Source organism: Psammomys obesus, unplaced genomic scaffold (genome assembly GCF_907164565.1).
Source record: "Psammomys obesus unplaced genomic scaffold, mPsaObe1.curated_primary_1811, whole genome shotgun sequence".
Taxonomy (NCBI): domain Eukaryota; kingdom Metazoa; phylum Chordata; class Mammalia; order Rodentia; family Muridae; genus Psammomys; species Psammomys obesus.
This window is the reverse complement of record NW_026596046.1, coordinates 13626442-13647811: the sequence shown is the minus strand read 5'-3', so window position 1 is coordinate 13647811 and position 21370 is coordinate 13626442. Positions and strand designations below refer to the sequence as shown.

The following is a 21370-nucleotide window of genomic DNA, read 5'->3' as shown; positions in this document are numbered from 1 at the left end:
CCAAGCCAGTGGCTGAAAGTTGTTTTCCTGGTACAGAATGTCTTGTACTGACCCTCTGATCTCTCTTTCTCTCCCTTCCACCCTCCTTCCCTCTCTTCCTCCTTTTTTCCCCCTCTCCTGCCTCCTGATAGTATGCTCTGAGAGTCATGTCTCCGATTCAGTCCAGTCCACTCAGTTCATGATGGGCTGAACCATACCCCTGATCTATTGACATTTTCTCCCAAAGGATGAAAACATCAGACAGTTGCTAAGATCTGCATTAACGAAATAAGATGTGCATAAAACTTGGCTCGGCCTTATTCTCTGTCATTAAAGTTGACACAGAAATGCTTTTCTTCTTGCTTTGATCTGATCCTGATCCATAGACCTGCTAGAGGGAGGAACAGCTCTTGGCATTTGTATTGCGCGGGCACTTGACCAAGAAAGAGGGCACCAATCTGACTAGAGTTTTGAGGATCACAGGGGCTGTAGCAAAGCTCATTGCACAGTTGTGTCTGAGCCTTAGGTTAGCAGAGCTGCAGAGCCTGGAAAGAGCAGAGAGCAGATGCCTGTCGGGAACAGAGACAAGAGAACAGATGGTGCTGGGGGGGAGTAAGCAGGAGTCCTTCTCAGAGTCCTGTGATTAAACTACAAGACCCTCCTCCCATGAGGCTGGAGAGAGGGTGTGGTCCCTTTTTATCTGCAGGATTCTTATCAAGCTGACTCAGTGAGAGCTGTGGTCTTGACTGCAGAAGCCACCTCATCACAGGCATGCAGCCCCAAACTGACAGGGAACACAAACAGTGAAGACACCTGGGGTGATTCAAACCCTTGTGATTCCTTACAATACAGATCAGGGCCTCACTGAAACTAAACAGAGGCACAAACACCCAAACAGATGAAGCATGACATTAACGGTGGCACAGGAGAGTGGATTCTAATTACCAGGTGGTTTCTGTAGAGGAGTTAAGTCACAGCTTGATAATGTCTCTGACAGAGCTTGAGAAGTGCAACTTATTTGCTTGTTTATTCCAAGGGAAAAACAATCATTAAAAAAAATCAGACACAGACTAATGAAAGTTAAATATAAACAGCTTTTATTCAGTCAGTGCAAACTCACCAGGGACAGATCTATGTCCCAATAAAGTCGGATTTATTGGCCTACTTCTATGAGAGAGACAGCATGCTCAAGCTGTGGGGGCATTCCATCAATACAGATACAGGAAAGACAGAAGTAGGGTAGGATTTGGGGGAAGGGCAAAATGTCGGTAAAATGAAAACAAAGCAGTGCCGAGTGGGTTGAATCAAGTCTCTTGTTTCCTTGGAAATGGCCAAGTCGAGGTGTATGTGAACACTGTCTTCAGCGTAAGAAAAACTTTGTCTGAAGCTGTACATCGTGGCTGGAAACCAGGCTGCTTTCTTGTGTCAGAGTGGGATGCTTCATTCCTACAGACACAATTCCCAACAGTGAGACTCTGATAATCTCTGATTTTCAAGATCAAAGTTTTTCAGGAAGCAGTTTTTATGCAAAGTAGATCTGAATGTGCGCCATGTCTTAAGGAGAAAGAGTGTTTCTTTTCGCTTTGCTTGACAGCTGGGCTTACCCACACCTCTGGCTCCCAGACGGATGGATGGCCATGGTAGATTTACTTGTCTGAGCTAATTTGTAAACTTTGTGGGGTCTTTGGCGGGGAGTGCAATGGTTGAAATTTTCTAAAATTTGTGGTGGACTCCTTCCCTTTGCAAGTTACAAGAGCCATGTAGCTATTCTAAGTGACTGGTGTTTGGAGCCAGATTGGGTAGGGGCCACCAGCTTTGTTGCTGTCACTGTTGAAATTTCCCAGTCTTAAGAGGTGGCAGAACACGGGGCACTGTTCCTACTTCTGAGTCTGCTGTACACCACTTTTTTGATTTTTCCATCTGGGGAAATATGGACTGTTATTTTCTCAGTAAGAATCAGAGTCATGTCTTATACTTACCTAAGTAAATGTACTGCAAAATGAGCCACCTAACCTTTAATTACTACCATAAAAGCAAAATAATATGATAATAATTCAAAGTAAATATAGAAAAGAAAGGATGACTGGATTCATCTTTTTTTTTCCCTCTAGGCCTGTTAAATTTTATGAGCTTGGGGTTTACTTTACCTTAAAAAATGGTAGGACATGGAAGATTCTAATAAATGTCAGGAAAGTTTTACATTGCTTCTCAACATCAGCAAGCACATACCTTCTCCATTACGTGTGAAGAAAGATGAAAGAGAGCCACAAGAAGGTATCTTGCCAGGCATCTTACTGTGTTTGTGTTGCTATAACAAAATATCCAAGTCTGAGTAGTTTATAAGCAATAGAAATTAATTTCCCACAGTTCTGGAGGATAAGAAGTCCATGACCACAAAGCCATAAGATTCAGGGTCTGGTGAGAGAATCTGTGCTTCCAACATGAAGCTGTGTCATTCTGTCCTCATGTAGCAGAAATAGTGAGTTCTGTGTTCTTGCATGGTGGGAGAGATGGAAGGATTGGGGGACCCTATTAAACTCTTGAGAAAAACAATGGGAGTAATAAGTAATCTCTTCTTATTCAGAACCATTAGCCTAGCGAATCCCCATAGATGAATTTTAAAGGGACATATTCATTCAAACCAGAGCGCCAAGATTCAGTGTTGAGACCATGTGTGTGCGCCCTCTCCAGTGTCTCTACAATGACTGTGTGTCACACTTTCTTGGGAAATTGGCATGCTCTAAGAACTCTGGCTGCACTGTTACAGCCTTGAGACAGAGGCCTAGCACTCTGTAGATGTGTGTCCCCGAGGCTGGTATTTAACTCTCACTTTTCCTCATCTATGCAATAGGAAAACAATAGTTACTACCTCTCCTGGTTGTTTTTTATATTTGAGGAAGTAGCTCATGGCAAACTGTCAGCTCTGGGGTTTGTGGTACACAGTTTTTCATAGCTGTGAGCTGGGATGCTGAGACAAGCTTGCACCATGGACCTGCCAAATGGCCAGTGCCTTAATGAATTTCAGAGCCAGATCTGTGTCATCAGAGATCAGGAGGTAGAAGGGCAGGTTAACTGCTGAAGGTCAGTTCCTATTCTATAAAAGATTGGAGACAAGGGTCAGGATGGAATAGGAAAGGAGTGAGTATCAAATGTGGGCAGGCTATCAAAGTTTTGCTACCTTGAGTAATACAAAGGAGGGGGGATTTAAGAAAGAAGCGTATGTGGAGGGCCATGTGGTAACAATGCAGAGACTGGAGCGATGCAGCTACAAGCTCTACCATGGCGGCAACCACCAGGAGCCAGACGAAGCACGACAGGATTCTTTCCTTTTTTTCAGAGGGAAGTGGCCTTATTGAAATCTTGATGTTGACTTCTAGGAAAGTAAATTTTTGTTGTTTGAAGCCACTATCCAGTTTGTGGTGACTAGGTCTGTTGTTATGGTGGTCCTGAGAAACTAACAGACCTTCGATCTAAGAACGTGGGTCTTCAGGCCCCGATCGTCATGATGGAGGGAAGCAAATGGGGAGGACTTGAACATCCCATTCCATGGCTATTTATTTGTTATTGGTGAGCTACTTGTTCTATAAATTCCCACACAGTCTAAAATTCTGCTTGATGCCCTACTCTTGGGACTCAGCCTCTTCTTACCATTCTACCATCCTTTCCACCATATCCTAGATTTCACTGGGAGAAACTGCTTAGGGAAGAAGCTTGATACCAAAAATCCAATGGAGATGAATGAGCATGGCTGGCGTTTGAGGTGGAACACTGGAAGGCAGAGAGAGAGAGAGAGAGAGAGAGAGAGAGAGAGAGAGAGAGAGAGTTGTAAATGATAGAGTCCCTCCCTTCAAGGTCCAGAGTAGAGAGCTGTGTCCCCAGCTCCTGGTGAGCACTCAATGCAGGTGATCTCAGCTTAACGCAGTACCCATGGTCCAGCCTAGCTGGCTTCTGTACACTCAGTCATCAGCACATGGGTTCTGGACACACAGAAATCTATGTAATTATTGTTCGTTACAATCTGAGAATGTGGCCAGAACTTCTTGTACATGTTTTTTTCTCTCTGGCTTCCTCTGGATCTGAATGCAGTACATTTTTGTTATCAAAGATGCCAAACAAAGCTCTGTGTCCCAGATCTGGGTGTGTACCTTGGGGTCTTGTGCCTGAGTATTCTTCCTAAAAGCTGAAGATCAAAGTTGGGGACTGTAGAGGGATTTTAACACAGCAGTGTGGCTATTCTGGCTGGAATACAGATATGCCCTTAACACACATCTTTAATCCTTCTGCCTGAAATATAGACACATTCTTAGTACACACTTTTAACCCCAAACAATGAAGGTAAAGTTAATTTGTAGAAGGGAACATTGATGTTTTGAAACTGATGTCAAATTGAAGGGCAGACAAAGTGATGAATAAGAGAAAGATTTGACAGATTGAGCTAGAGATAGGAGATGCCCAGCTCTCACCAGAAGAGACAGAAAATTGAGGACTTAGGGGAAGAGAAAGACAGAGAGAGACAGAAAGTGAGAGATGGAGAGAGGAGGCAGTTTTACTGGAAGCATTTTACAGAGACATGTTGAAGAGAGAGCAAGCTAGACACAGGTGAAGACAGAGCAGGTCAGAGAATAAGAAGGAGCCAGAAGATTACAATACATTGCTAGAGTTAGTTCGAGGCCAAGCAGAATGATTCAGTCAGAGGCTAAGAGAGACGCCAGTTTGAATCAAGTCAGCTTGGAGAGGAGTTTGAGCCAGAACAGCTGAGTTGGACCAGTCGGCCAGAATTCAGAAAGAACTAGAAAGGGTGAGCTTATTCAGCAGTAAGTTTCGGAGGCTGAAAACATTCTAGGCATAGATTAGATTGTGTGGAGGCTAGAGGCTTCCAAGACTAGGCTTAGGTTAGCAGATGGACAGATAAAAGATACTTTTACGGGGGACTGACTCACCTATCACTGCCTGTTACCGAGGGAAACCCTTTCCTCCTATGATAGCCTTTATGAAGGGAACACAGCAACGGCAATGATGACAATGGCAGCAAAACTTTTCAGTTGAATTGTATTTGCTCCAAAGAACAAACATAAAATAAGCCAAACTTCTTGACCAAGCTGGAAAGATCAGATCTCAGTGCTTAGATATCATGTGATGGTTCTTGTTCCTGGCGGTTAAGAAAGCCCTATTAACTCGGTGGATTTTTCACTCATTTAAAAATCCTTGAAACCCACATGACTTCCCTAGAGACCCATGTTTATGCGAACTTTCAAAATCTCTTCTCTCTTTTCAAGAATCTATTGGTCCAGACACCAATACTTGCATGGGTTAACATAGGCATCAAAGTAAGACGTGCACTCCATCAGAGAGAGGCAAGAAAGTCAAACAGAAGTCAAGGAGTGAAGGGGTGTTTTACACTTCTGTCATAAAGGGTCCTGGGCCGATGGAGGCTGGAGTCTAGTCTCAGAGGGATTCAACTGCAAAGCCAGTGACACTTGGGAGTGAGCACCACAAAGGTGAGTCTCTTCCCTGTCACACTGAGGAGAGGCCCTGTATGACACAGGGATTGCTGGGAGATGGAGTCCCTTGCGTGAAGTCAGCAGATGAGCATGAACACCTGGGAAAGGTTTATGAGACACTCAGGGACTTCCAGAGTCAGGGGACTACAACTCAGTCAAACATAGGACCACAGAGTCCCCATTTCTTCTGTTCCAGTAATCCTTCCTAGGGGCTAACTTGGGGCTACTACTCAAGACACCAGAGGCTACCTGAGCTCTGGAGTTGGAGCTGGGAGGAATACTTTGAGCATCCAAAGAGTTCAGGCTCAGGAAAATAAAACCCGAGCCTTAAGAAAATCAGAAGGCTGGGAAACAAGACACAGGAGCCAAGCACCTGGGAGAAACCGGTAGAGCAGAAGCAGATTAGTGAGGGAAAGAGGCTCAGAAGAGCTTGGTGCCAGTGGCTCTGGGCTGATCACTCTTGCTGGTGACTGGCCTGGCTTAAACACACAAGTCAAGTCAAGTCACCATAGCCTCTCCTGTAATTTCTAGTCAAAAGTCCATGTCAGATATACGGAGATGTGATCAATTCAGTGTGAAAAATCAAACATTCCCAGGGAAGCTCCTATGACTTGCTTCAAACACCACCTGGAAAGCTTCCAGGCTGTAACACCCTGTCAGCCTTTGTTCTCAGGCATAGACTTCCCCAGGTTTACGAGCCACACGGAGGACTCCCTACTTCCTTTATGTGGGCTGATAATTGCAATTTTTATGTTTCCATAAAGTGGCGGCACAGATGCCCTATCTGGAAGCTAAAGGCTCAGATAACAAGAGCAGACGCAAGAACGGCTCTCGCTAATCAGGATCTTCTGTTCTTGTCCTTTGGTGGAGACTCAGCGGGTCAGGAGATGGCCCTGTGTCTATCACACATTCAAGTTGTGGCAGCTGGCAGTAGGGGCTGAACTTGGAAATTCAGAGTAGGATTCAGGGAAGAGTTTCTTCTTTTTCTGCCTTTATCAAAGTCCTCTGAGCCTTCTGAGAAGCATTCTCTTGAGGAAATGGATGCAAAATCACTATGGATAATAAATGACTTGTATTAGCCTCATCTCTGAGGCTTCAATAAAAAGGCACGGCTTAAGGAGAGATGTTCTAGATCACAGTGGGAGAGTTCACAGCCCTTCGGGAAACTCAGCCTCTCTGTCTCTCCTTTTCTTTTCTTCTCTTTCTGCCCATCCCAGCTACATAAAATATATTATTTCCACCATTCTGCTTATCTCCAGGCTGATTTTACCTAGGGTAATTGTCTTAAGACATAGATTTCTTTGAGACACTTGTCATAAATTTAAAAATTAACATCTATGAATTGTACATAATAATGTGCTTCATTATGAGCTTTTTATACATATGTATGACGTAGTTTGACTATATTTACTCTCCCACGAGCCTCTAATTATCTCCCTCCAACTCCTGTGTATTTCTTCCTCTTTCCAAAAAGCACTCCCTCTACTTTTGCTTCCTCCGAGACTACATGTTGACGGTTCTAATCTTGTTCAGTCTTGTACAAGTCCTCACAGCTGTTGCGACGTCATGAGTGCAACAGCCTTGTCATGTTCTGAAGACAACATTCTGCAACACAAGACCCTTTTTTCCAGCTCTTACAGTCCCTCTGCCCCCTGTTGGGGGATGTTCCCTGAGCCTCAAAGAGGGTAATACATATGTCTCATTTAAGGCTAAGCACTCAACAGTCATTTATTATTATTCTACAGTCTTTCTTTAGTTATGAGCCTCTGCAATAATTGCTCCTTGCTGCCCAAAGAAACTTCTCTGACCAAAGCTCACAGCAGCATAAACACATATATTTATATATTTAGAGAACTATTTGATATGTACATTGTATACGTTTAGCAAATCGAGAAGAATACCCTTCCTGGGAAGGCCAATGACCGCCGCAGCCACGGAATTTTGACCATTTTTCGATGCTTGACACCAACAACCTGTTCTAAACATTTTATGCATCCTTGCTCCTTTAGTCAGCACAACAGCTCTCTGATGAGATTGCTGTTGTCAACCCTTCTTACAGAGAGAACCGAAGCACATTAGGGTTAGTGTATTGGGACTAGGTGGTAGAGCTAAGAGGCAGAGCCAAGATTTGAACTGGAATCTAGATCAAGACTCTGCTTGTAGGAAGAGGAAAAAGTTCATTGAACGGGTGGGACCCAGTGTCTTTCACCACGTGGCCTTGTCCGCCTTGTCTCCCGTGTTTACTTCAGAGTACACCATATGCCTTCAACATCAGGTGCTTCTAATACCACCAAGTTTCTCCCCACCCACACCATCCTCCTGAACTCTTCTAGGTCTGAGACTGTAGGCCAGGGGTGCCGATCTTTGACTTGGAGGATTTGGTTGAATCCTTGCTTTGCTCCATCTCTGTGCCCATGGGTGATCAGCTTCCTCCTCTGCTCTTTGCTGTGAAAGTTTGAGCTTGGGCCTGCTAATCTCTGCTCTGGCTCGGACATTCAAGGGTTCCGCATAGTATGCACACCATTCATAGTGGTCCAGATAAATGGAGGTCAGTGATGATTCCGTATTCTGGCCCTCATATCTGGGTCCAACTTCTGAGTGTACATTAAACCCAGGAGGCTCTGATTTGGTTGGTCTTATCACACGTGTGTTTTAAGTAGACTGTGTTTTACATTTCCTTAGTTGTTGTAGCATATTTTTAGGGAGTAGTGATGAGAAAAGAATTCTGTACATGCTCAGTACACATGAATGTTTTGGAACATTCTTCATCCATGGTTACTTGATGTAGAACCCACAAATAGGGAGGATGGGCCCACTACTTGTCAACACAAAAAGACAGAACCAGTGATAAATCAACAGCACAGATTTCAAAACATATGCCAAGTGAAACAAGCCAAGTGTACACACTACATAATTGTAGGATTCCATTTATAGGAAACTCTAGAAAAGTCTGATCCTCTAGATATGAATGGTTTTTGGGGGGCTGAAATGGAAGCAAGGGGTAATGGTAGCAACATGGAATGACAGAGTATTCTAAATCTGGATTGTGATGATGCCTATTAGAACTACGTGACTTACCAAACATAGAGATGAGTGTTAAGTTCTATGTCAATAAAGTGATTGAAAATGTTGAGATTGTAACAAGAAATCACTAAATATCGTATTGGAGTAGCATACTTAAAGGTTTATGTAGGCAAAAAAATCACTAAGAGAAGTATATTGGACAACCTAAATATTAAAAAAGAAATCCAGGACAAAGACCTTTAAAATGTGAGGTTGAGAGATGACTGAGTGATTAAGAACAAGGACCGCTTTTGCGGAGGACATGAGTTCGGTTCTCAGCATCCTATCAGGTGGCTCACGACTGCCTGTGACTCCCACTCTGGGGAGTCTGTGGCCTCCTCTGGCCTCTGTGGGGACATGCGCTCATGTGTACACTGCTCCCTCATACGAATATTTAAAATATAAACAAATATTTTAAAAAACTTGAAAAATGAGAGTGTAGATCTGAAGAGAATATTTGTATTATTTAGAAAAGATAAATCAAGAATGTCTTATCAAAACTAAAGCAAACAGTCACATCTCTAGTTAGCCCAGGTATGCACAGACCAATCGAGGAGAAACTTTGACTGTGTAGTCATGTAAATAAAACCTTAAAACACTCACAAGCAATGTAAGAGGCGAAGAATCAAGTGTCTGGAAGTATAAATCAATTCATTTCTACATATTACTGAGATAGTAGCTGTTAACATTTAAAATGTGTATTCTTTAGTAAAGTCACTCTTGTTCTAACAATCTGTCTCCCAGAAAAAAAAAAGCACACATAAAATTTCAGCAAATGCCTAAGGGTACTTCCTGGTTTATTTGAAACTAACAAAAAAATTTTCAAAAATAGCGATGTGCTCGAATATACTTTTGCTGCATCAAAATAATAGCAAGTAATGTAATATTGTGCAGCCTTGGAAAGAAGTAGAGACATTGCCCTCACTGACTAAGAAAACTGTGCTATTGATTCATTTTCTATTCCTGTAACAAGCTGGACACTTTGGATTCCTGACTATTAGCTTCTTGTTTCTGTTGTTCTGAAGTTGGGCAAAGCATGGCTGCATCCCCCACTGAGGGTATCACAAAAGTGGCCTCCAGGCCTCGGCCAGCTGAGTTCCCCTGGAAGCCCTGCCAGAAAATGCAGAGAATTTGACACTTTGAGGTCTCCATTCCCTTGCTTGTTGTCACGCGGCCTAGAATCCACATCCACACAATGTCAATCACACGTCTCCCTCCATCTTTAAGTCAAAACAGCATGTCCATTCTCATGCTTAGACTCTGATTTCCTGCTTCTGGCCTACGGAGCCACTTGAAAAGGGGCATTTGCTGATTTCTACTTAATTATTTTCGGAGTTAGGTAGAGTGTGTGCTCATGTGTATGATCATGGACATATGTGCACTCGGGTATGGAGGCCAGAGGTCGATCCTGGATGCCATTCTACACCACCTTGTGTGCTCTGAGCTGGGGCTCGCTGGCTTGTCTAGGCTGGCTGGCCACTGATGCTTAGGGATTTGCTGGCCTCCACTTCTCCAGTGCTGGAGTTGCTAGCATGCCACCACACTCCGCTTTTTCTCATGGGTTCTGAGGATGACATGGGCTCTACTGACTGAGCTATCTCTGAGAGCCTGTTTCTTTATTTTTCAGCGGAACTTACCAGAGAACTTAATTATATCCGTAATGCGTCTCACAATGAACACTTAAATTTATTTATTTTTAAACATGATTTTGTAAAATATTACAAATTACAAAAAAATTACAAATATTACAATAGTTCGGCCTTCAGGAAATTGATTAAAACATGCCTGATCATATATGCATTTTTTTGAAGATGTTTGTCTCAACTGAGCTTCACTGAACCTCTTAAAAATCTGTAAATTTATGTCCTACAGCAAATTTGAGAAGAATTAAATAAATATATTATTTCCTTTCTCCTGCCTGTTTTTAGACTCTAATCATATATGTTTAAAATTCCTTTTTTCTTTTTTTTTTTTTCAAGATAGGGTTTCTCTGTGTAGCTCTTACTGTCCTGGAATTCACATTGTAGACGATGCTGTCCCCAAAACTCAGAAAGCCTCCTACTTCTGCCTCTCAGGATTAAAGGTGTGGGCCAACATGCCTGGCTTATGCTTAAACTTCTTGGTACTATTTTATAGGTGCCTGGATCTCTTTTTCCTTTATTTTTTTCCTCTACCATTCAGACTAGACAATTCCTTACTGATCTATTGTCAAGTTTATATATTCACTCCTCTGTCATTTTTCTTGTGCTGTTGAGTCCCGCATGGAGCTTTGTATCTCAGTTCTAAACTTTTCCTTTTGGTTCTTCCCCCATACTCCATATTGAGAAGGTTTTTATTTTCATTCATGCAAAGTATTTACATTCATTTCATGGAATATAGCTTGAGCCATTATTTTACCATCTTTTATCATTACCAAATCTGGAATAAATTAGCTTTTTTGTTGTTGTTGTTGTTACTACAGTGAAATATAGGCAAGACAGTTGTTTTATGAGGAAAACAAGTTTATTTAGCCCTGAGTTCTGGAGGTTGAAGGGTATGGCACTGGCATCAGGTTGGCTTTAGGAACGTTGTGAGGACCTTGTGTTGGTGGCATTGTTGGGGAGGTGATAATACAAGAAGACAGGATGGCATAGGAGGAAAGGTCGGTCTTTTGGCCAATCAGTGAGCCCTGCTTCTTAGAGGCAACACCTGTCACCACCAACTTGGCAACAAGCGTCTAAACACTCACGTATTCAAACCGTAAAGAATCAAATCGAGGTTGATACTTGGTGTCATTTTCCTTGAGAGTTGACAAGATTTTTTTTTTCCTGTAATTTTCTGTTTGAATAATTTAAAATTGCCCTTTAGTTTCCTGTTATGACTCTGAAAAAAAAAATGACCATAAACCTTGTGGCCTAAAATGAATTTGTGCTTGTACAGGCCTGATGTTGGTAGCTACGTTCCTTCTTCCAGCATTCCTTGTGGCCCCTTCTCTGCCTTAGATCCCATCACTGGCTGTTTTTTTTTTTTTTTCCACATTCTTTTGTCTACTTCTCCCCTGACTCTGCTTTTTAAGGACCCAGTGAAGATCTCATTTCATTATCCATCATTATCGCTCCTACCATACACAACCATACCTAGGGGTGAGTAAGTCTACAGTTGAGCAGTCATTTATCCCGATCAATTGCATATTGTATATTCTGAACATTGCATTAGAAGATTCAAAACCCTGTTAAAATCCCCTGGAGCATGTGGAGTTGTCTTTTGAGGGTAGGTGATCAGCTCAGTGAGGTTCAGGTGGCAATTTCTGTGCCCCACCCTATGGGCTCTGGTTCTAATGGCGATTTAGTGTTCCAGGCCTTTGCAGGTGTGTGTGTTTTTCCTGGGTGTACCTCTGGACGGACTGGTCTTGACTGACATCAGTTTTCATGGGGGTTTGCTCTGTGGCTTTGGGCTCACTGTGTATGGGAACAGCTAGGAAATGATCCAGCCATTCCACCTGTAAGATAGTGTTTGTCAGATTCTTCCAATTTCTGATCATCCCCACATCTTCTGGCTCCCAGAGTCCCCCCTTTCTTGGTCCCCTGGCTAGGAATCTGAGGTTTTTTTTTTTTCTTCCTGTTTAGTTCTTCACAGGATTGGCCTCTTGAGTCAGAACAGTGAGATAAAACAGAAAGAAAAAAAAGAATCAAAGGGACTCCTTCCTTACTCTTCAGATAAAGACTCCCATTCCCTTGGTCATGAGAGCAGGATTTTCCCTTAAGATTTGGTGCTTGGGTGGCTGACAATGACATGGCTGCTGTGGGGATACATTTTCTTGACTGTGGACAGCTAGAAGGGGAAAAGTGAGGAGGCCATCACTTTCTCTGTCTCACAGGGGTCCCACTCATTGGTTTCAGGACACAAAAAGGAAGTTTTCCTGAGAGATGTGTCTGTTGGTCCCTGCTGGAGGAGTGTGAGCCAGGAGAACTGAGAGTTCAAAGGAAATCCAGCCAGGGAACACACTATATTGTCTCTTCCCTGTGTTTTGATTTCCCTCTCCAGCATGCCTGCTATTATTTGCCTTTTAGAATCCCTGTGTAGTTGCTCTGTCTAGTTTGTGCAGGGGTTTCCACTGTAATCAGCAGAGGGGATGTATTCCTTCCATCTTTCCCAGAAGCCCCATTGAGATTGTTAGTAATTTAAATGACTATGAGGCCTTAAGCCCTTAGAGTAAAGTAAAAGACAGTGTGGGCCCTGGCTGTGCAGAGAAACGCTAGGCTGAAGACTCCTCCCTCCCTTAACGGGAGCAGTTTACTGCTACTTTCTAAATGGCCCCTCTCAGTATTCACTGTTCATTTGATATCTGTAGGGCATTTCTTTATCTTTTTGCATACGAGGCACTAATTACACCTCCTCCCCCTTCCTCACGGGTTACAGGGTACGCCCTATTTAAGAAGGATGTAGTTATATGTACCCATCTCTCTTTTCCAATTACAGCTGAGGGAAGAGGCCCAATCACGAAAACACACAAGTGTTGATGTACAACTGCCCACTTGACAGTCTGTGTACAGGAAGTGCTCTGCCTGCTGGTGAGTGCTGGGGGAAGGCAGACCAGAGCCCGCCTCAGGGAAGTTCCGTCTAAGGTGTGAGAGATGGTCAGGAAATGGGTAACTGAGGAATAAGTGAGGCCATTTTAGGTGGTGTTAATGAGCAGGGTGATGCCGAGAGATGGTGTAGGGCGGAGGTGGACTGGTGTGGACAGTTGGTGGGTGGTTTATGAGGTCACACCCAGGCTAAGTTGTGTGAAAAAAAAACTGTTTATGTGCAGGTCACCTGGCCACTTGGAATCACCCTCTTGTGTAACATGCCTGTGATTTTCACTGGGAAAATCAGTAGTGTAAATAAGGCAGTGAGTGAGAGGAGTGTTTAGAAGAGAATTGGTTGCTTTCCTATTGTTGAAGGGACTGTAGAGACAGTCCATCATCCATCTTAGCTCAGCTATTCTGCTGTTGGCAGTTGTGGGAACAGGGTCTTTACAAGAAGGCTTTCTGCCTTTGAATCTTAGCTGTGCTGTCTGATCTCAGGCAAGCACTTAGATCATCCAGTGCTTCAGTTTCATTGCCTCTAAGACAGCCATTCTCCACCTTCCCCATGCGGGTATCCTTCAACACACTTTCTCGTATTATGGTGACCCCTAGCCACAAAATTATTTTTGTTGCTACTTCATAATTGTAATTTTGCTACTGCTATGAACTGTACGGTAAATAGAAGTGCTTTCTGATGGTCTTGGGAGACCCCTGTGAAAGGGTCATTCGGCCTCAAAGCGGTCAAAACCCACAGGTTGAGAATCACTGCTAAAAAGCATGCAGAGTGCTCATAATTCTAGGCGTTATTAATCTAATTGCATGGTGTATATAAAACACATAGTAAGTTGTCCACAGGAGTATTGCTACCATCTTTCTGAGCATGAGGAGTTTTGCTTGCTCTGGGGTCGGAGATGGCTGCCTGGTGGTTTTCCTCCTCCCCCTCTCTTTCTGTGGCTATGGCTGCTCACTGCACTTACCTCGCTTGGTCTTTCGTCTGGGTCGTGTGTCAAGCTGGCAGCTAATTTTCTCTGAGTGGCTGGCTGGAATGGATTGCAGAGGCTGTGCCCACAGCTGTAAAGCACACAGACCGCTGAAACAGCCTCATCTTTGCTTGTGAGGAGGAAGGATGGCTGCGGCAGCACTATTGATCCGACAGCGGTTTTTCCTTCTTATGGAAAAATGCTGTACTTAACCCACAAAGGCCAGCTCTGCTATTTTATGCTTTCTTCTTTTTGGCATTTTGACAAGGTCTGTGACTTGACAATTTTCTGAGGAGGATTTTAAGGGGATTTTTCTGTTGAATATTCTTTGCCTCATGGAACACACATGGAGAAAGATGAGTGGGGCTGGCAACGCTGCAGTCCTTACCATCGACTGGATAAGTGTGTCTTGAAACACCAATCCCAGGGCCCCATTTTGTGAGTGAAAACTCAGTAGTGATACAAAAACTTTTCAGATTGGTAGCAGTGTTGATGGTCCTGCTTTATGATGCTTAAGTGAATGGACACATTGTTTTTTAAATTTTTTATTTAATTTTTTATTTTACAATTTATTCATTTTATATTCTAATTGTAGCCCCCTCCATCAACTCCCAGTCCAACCCTCCCTCCTTCTCCCCCTGCCCCATCCTCTTCCCTTAGTCCACTGAAAGGGGGAGCTCTCCTCCTCTGCCATCTGACTCTAGCTTATCAAGTCTCATCAGGACTGCCTGGATCCTCTTCCTCTGTGTCCTGGCAAGGCAGCTTCACCAGGGGCAAGTGATCAAAGAGCAGGCAAACAAGTTCATGACAGAGGCATCCCCTGACCCCCTTACTCGGGAACTCACATGGAGGTAGCTGTCTATGAGCTACACCTGAGCAGTGTGTCTAGGCATCTGGGGCTGGGGAGGTAGCTCAGCTGGAAAGGCATTTGCTTTGCAAGCTTGATGACCTGAGTTTAATACCTAGAATCCACAAAAAAAGCAAAATGAAACTGGAGAGTGCTGTTATGTGTATTTAATCCCAATGCTGGGGAGGAAGACGTAGGAGGACTAGGCCAGCTAGTCCCAGGAAACCAGGGGACCCCAGTGAAAGGTCTTGTCCCCAAAAGCAAGGTGGATAGCATCCAAAGGAACAGCTGGAGTTGCCTTCTGGCTTCCACACATGCATACACGCACCTCCCACCATGAGCACCTGAACACACCTAAACACATACACACAAAGCAACCTAGCACATAAGAGACATGTCAGCTACCTGACCATGGTGGAGCATACCTTCAATCCAGTGCTTGAGAGGCTGAAGCAGGAGGAGTATGAGTCTGAGACCATCCTGGGGTACCTAATGAGAACCACCCCCTCTACCCCCCCAAAAAAAAAGAAAAAAGAAAGAAATCAACTGCTGCACCCAGGGGTCCGTGTACACATCTCCATAAAGAACACATGGTCAGGTACAGGAGGGGCTGGCTCTCCTTACTGAGTGCACAGTGCCTTTTCCGCTCTCTATCTCTGCTTCTTTCCTACCATAATGTAAAGAAACCCTCTGCTATAGATTCCTGTCACCATGAGCTTCTGCCCAAGAAGGCAGAGTTAATGGCTATAGCCTGAATCCTCTGCAATCATAAGTCAGAGAATAAACCTTTCATCCCTTAAATTGTCTTCCTGCCACAAGAAAAGTGACTTACATGTCACATGGTTCTGAAAACCATGGACCTGGCACCCTCTCTGTAAGCCTTGTAGCTGTTGCCAAAGAGGAGGAAGGAATTTCTGACCCATGAGTGCACTGTTCGGCTTGGGAGGATATGGCTTAAGTCTAGAAGACCTGAACATGAGCTCCAGAAATAGCCAGGGGCAGTGAAAGTGAGGTGAGGGACAGAGATGGGAGCTTACTGGCCGGCTAATCTAGTCTACTTGGTGAAATAGGAAAAGGGGAAGGCTCCCAACCTCTTGACCTCCACATAGGTGTACAAACCCCAAACACTTGTGCACACACACACACATACACACTCAGACACACACTCACACAAACACACATTTACTTCCAACAAAATATTTGCCATATTGAATGTCAAGAGGTCTGTGTCTCCATTTTACTTCTACTAATAAAAATGGAAGATTCACTCCGCTGATATATCATTTGGTCATTTTCAGGGACTGTAAAGAGAACATATAGATCCTTATTCCTAGTAAGTGCTGATGTTTTTGCCTGCAGGGCCTGATTTGTTCTCTCCATGTCCTCGTGGTATGAGTGGTCTTTATCATCTCTATTTGACAGGAAAAGAACTCGAGGCTTAGAAAGGCGAGCTGTTTTCCATTGCTTAGTGGCTAGTGAAGAGAAGTCAGAATTCAAAAGCTCATGGGTCTGACTCCAAGGCCATGAGCTTCAACTTTCTCTCCAACTGATTCTGAGCCATTCGACAAATTGCTTTTACTCTGTAAGTGCTTTAGGGGCTAATGGGGTTTTATGTGGGGGTTGATGCTAGGTTCTGGGCTATGGAGAGAAATGAAACATAGTCCTGATAATGTTCCCATGCTATGAAAGTGGACATATTATCTTGTTAATGGCAGTTTCAATAAGAAAACTCCAGAAGATACTACAGGTTTTTGTTTGTTTGTTTGCTTTTCCCAAGGCCATTATTTAGGGTGTTAAGCAAGTTATAAAAATAAGACGTGTGGAACGATGAGGAGATGAAAATGTCAACATTTTCAAAGGCCAGGAAGAAAATTCGATTTATGTTCCATTCTGTACTTGGCAAATAGTCACTCCCCTCCCTTCCTCTATGGTCTCCTGAGTGTAGATCTTGCTTGTTTGCTTCCTTGATCTGTTTGCTCATTGACATTCACACAGTTTTGAGGCTGGGGGTTTTCATTTTCTTCATACTCATGATGAATGTCCTGAGTATCACACAGAAAATGACTGTGAGTTTCATTAAAACCATTCAGCAGAGGAACTCTGCCTAGGCAGGTGATATCTTATGAGCAAGGCAATAAGCAGCGATGGAGTCTGACATAACTCATGGACTCTTTGGGGGAAAAACATACCTCAGACTTGTGACAGACAAAGCCATATATCTTAAACTGGACCCGAGAACTGTTTATAGGTGCTCTGCAACCAGCGACTCAACCAAATGTTTACACAGCTCCTATCCAAACTATTCTTCATTTACATCTATATAATTAAGGTTAAAGTATTTTCTGGCCAATAACTGACTCTCTAGAGGATATTTTAATATTGGACAACAGACAGGCAAAGGGAATCATCTGAAGAATTCAAGTGAAGGGAGTGGTCCCCATGATTAATCAGACTTTGTATGTGGTCAGCATTTATGATCTAATTTTTTTTTCTAATTATTCCTCATTGAGCTCTCAAGTCAAAGGGTACATTTCTAGGGACATCTCCAAACACTTAAGTAGGGATTAAGTAGGGCCACTACAAGTGGTGCATTTCCTATTGTTTTTACTAGACTGTGTATTTGTAATGTCCATCTTGTCCTTGGAATGTGCAATCCATGAAAAGTGGATACAAAGCTGGTCTCTTAATGCTTGCCACAGTGCTACAGGGGCTTGGAACATGAATTTTCTGACATCTGGGCCTACCTTGGGGTCAACTAATACTCAGCAGAATTGGCATTGCTCTATGAATGAATGACATGTTTACAGGTAGCAGAAAAAACAAACAAACAAAACAACTTAGTTGAAGCCCTTACAATGAAGGTATCACATAGGCACTCGGATACAGAACAGGACTTTGGAATTGTTTTTTCTGGGGTTGATTCGGGGCTGACACAACTAAGATGCCCTGGTGGCAGCTCACATGCTTTTGAGAGGTGATGGCCTGAGCCATCTGCAGAGTGTGGGGACTCAGAATCCCAGAGCTGCCTGGCTTCCAGGGGACTGAGTTCATGAACTTGTACTGATTAGTGTCATGAGGTAAACTTCATCAACGGAACGACAGGCAATTTCATAATCTTGTCTCAGAGACTGGAAACAAGAATGGCCACGTTTTGGATTTTTTTTTTTTGCTAGCTTTTTTTTTTAAATCTATGCACAGGGGTGCATGTGCCTACGTATTCAGCAGGAATTAGCTGAGCCCCTGCTGAGCACCAGCTACCATGTGAGGCTCAAATGTAGTGTTAGGTCTGAAGCAAGCTGGTGCTCCTTATGTGACAGTGAGACGAATGGCCCTGTGAGGGGCCCTGGGAGATTGCTAAGCTGGAGAACAGCTTTCCATGCTGGAACCGACCTTTGCTTTAAATTAATTATGTGGAAAATAGCCCTCTTCTTGGCTTGCCTACTTGAATTCATTTTCAACTGCCAGTATGTTTTTCATCTGAATCCAGTTTCCCCCCTCAAGAAAGACAGTGATATTGTGGTTCCAGATCCTACATGTGGAGATGTTTGTTTCAAAATGAAAGAAGAAAACACAAAATTTTAAGGGTTCATGTTCTCTCTTTGTCTTTTAGATTTAAACTCCTAAGATGCCATAATGTAAATCTCTCCCTTCCTCCTTTTCTCTTTCTCTCCCTCCTTCCCTCCTTCCTCTTGCTGGCTAGGAGACCAGATGTTATTTTATGAAATTTTTTACATTACTTCACAAATATTCCAATCATGACTGTTACAGCGAACAAATGGCACATGATCACTCAGAAGAGTGATCGCCTCACAATAGTTACCAAACTGGTTATTCTGCCTGACTATTAATTTTCAGATTGGTAATCTGTTATTTAATGTTAGCCGCCTGGAAATCCCTTCCTAAAAAAGCCTTGTACATCGCACACACATATTCAAATGTCACACTATACTCCCTGAACAGGTAAATGATGTGTCTATTAAAAATACTTCAAAAATCATTAGAGTAGTTAGAAATTATACTTCACATTATGTATTGCAGGAAAAGATGGCCAGGTGTACTAGCTTATACACACGTAATCCTAGAATTTGAGAGCTTGAGACAGGGAGATTGTTAGGTGTTTGAGGCTAGGCCAGTCAATGTAGTAAGTACAAGAATAGTCAGGGCTACTACATAGCTATGTCTGAGCAAACTATGTCTGAGCAAACAAACAAACAAACAAGTAGACAAAACCTAAACTCTAAAAAAAAAAAATAAATAAATAAATCAAAACAAGGTGAACCAACAAAAAATTCTCCCCAAACAACAACCCCAACAACAATAAAATAAAAATAAAAGGGCTGAGGTAAAAGTATTTGCCTTTTGAGCATGAGAACACCAGATTAGATTCCCAAAACTCACATTATTAAATTGTACCTGTCGTCTCAAAGATGGCAATATGAGAGGCAGACACAGGCCAGTTAGCTTGGCTAATGAGAGACCATATCTTAAACAGAAGGTGAAAGGCACCTGAGGATCCACACCTGAACCCCACGTATGTATGGCTCATGCCTACTCTACCCACAACGAAACCCAAAGATAAAAAGGAAAGGAAGGAAGCACCACAAAGCTCAGGAAAGTCCCAAGGCTTAGGAGATCCCATCCCCAGCATCCTTTGCCTTTCTATTTCCATGTCAGCTGTATACAAAGTTTGGTCTGGAAAAAAAAAAATTACATGGTGTTTTTTTCTCTCTTATTGTAAAAGGCCTAGCTATACAATGTCATATTTTCTTAACATTTCAGCATCTTTTTTTTATTGTCTCTCCAGAAACCCATGGATTCTCAGTCACGTTGCCTGGTTCTCCATTGATTTTCCTACATGTTCCGAGGCAGGTCATTTAATTTCCCAGAGCTTTAGTTTTCCACAGGAAGCTAATATAGAGACAAAGAAAGACAGACACATTCAAACATTACATATACACAGTATATGGAAACACAAATGGTTCCCATCCCGAGGGTTGGGGTAAGGCTGTAAGATGCTTGGCATGATGCCCTGCACGTAGCAACCTTTTGGCAAAAGTAACTTTTCAGAGCCTTGCCTGAGTATCAAGAAATGGATGCCAGATGTTGTGATTGCTGAGGAGAGGTGCCAGTTACTTGCTGAGGATCAGCTTACCTTTGGCTAATGCTTCCTAAGATGTGCCCCATTCCTAACTCTATTTTTACTTGTTTGCTTTGTAGTGTTTGTCTGTGGCTGCTTTCTTTGTGATCTTAAGAAACGCCCGCTCGTAGCTTCTCTGTCACATCAAAGCGTGTTTCGTTTTACCATCGGCACTCACCCCACTTGTCTACACAACCTTCACCGCGTTATTCAGAATTTGAGCAGTCAGATGCAGTCACCTTCAGCTCTTCAAAGATTTCTCTGGAAAAAAAAAGCCAAAATGTCACAGTCTTCTTAAGACTTTTTTAGGCTGTTTCACATAAATGCGCATGGAAAACATACATAAACACTCGGTCTGTTCATGTTAATGAAATAACATAATGAAATATCCTTTTCAAATGGCATAAATATTCATAAAAGTTTCTGATAATCCAGTTGAATATCAGTGATAGGAAAATAAAAGAAATTAAGCTTCAAAATTAAGTTTGTTTTGCTCTGCAAGTCACAGTAAAGGCATGTAACACATTCTTGTTTTCTACTGTTTGCAAGCCTTTGGATAGCTGCACATAGCCCTTTTGACTTGGTACAACTATTTTCTTGTTTTCTTTGAAATGATCAAAAGGCATTACTTGCTGCAGAACCTGTGAGGTCTGAAGCTGACTCTAGCCACTGCTCAGAAGAGCCCTGGTCTTGTTGGCCTAGAGTTCATAGCTCTTTTAAGAAATATGTATGTTTCTCCAACAAAGCTTAAAGGACGGAAGGGGGTGAAGATGTTCCCAGCCTCTCTGCCTACAGGTCAGTATCCTTTGGAGATCTCCTTAGAAAACAGAAGTAAACATTTTCCAAGGTCAGATAGTGGAGAAAGCATATGGGGTTCAGATGATGATAATGACTAACACTTATTCAACCATTACCCTGATCCAAAAGCTCATTAAGCTCTCACAGTCCCCTGCCAGGCAGATATAATTATCTTCTTTTGCCAGGTGAAGGAACTCAGCCAGCAGAGAGGGTTAAATAACTTGCTTAAGGTCATGTAACTGAGGCCCCAACTCCATTCCATGGGTTTACTGTCACTGTACCAGCTCATTAGGCCAACACTAGTTTTATCACTTGGGTATCAGGACCGCCCAGTAGGATATACTTAGGCTTCTCTTGAGATGCTCTGTCAGTGCTGAGGCTGTGTCCACCTGTTCTTCTCTCCTTCTCCATCATTACCACTGACAGGTGGACTACATAATTCTACACTGTGGGATTTTTCTCCTATGAACAAGGATGTGAATTTTGGCTTCTTTTATCCCAACAAAATATGCTCTGTT

General features: G+C 42.9%; 1 protein-coding gene across 3 annotated transcripts in view; it reads left to right on the top strand.

Moving 5' to 3' along the window:
• The window catches only part of Sv2b (synaptic vesicle glycoprotein 2B), a 168652-nt gene that overhangs the window by 44926 nt on the left and 102356 nt on the right, over positions 1-21370 (top strand). Inside the window, exon 1 of one of the 3 annotated variants that reach the window (XM_055623268.1) lies at positions 13074-13093. The exons of the other annotated variants lie outside the window; for them this stretch is intronic. The gene's annotated coding sequence lies outside the window, so the exon portion shown is untranslated. Of the gene's footprint in view, positions 1-13073; positions 13094-21370 lie in introns of those variants that run through there. 3 annotated transcript variants of the gene reach the window in all.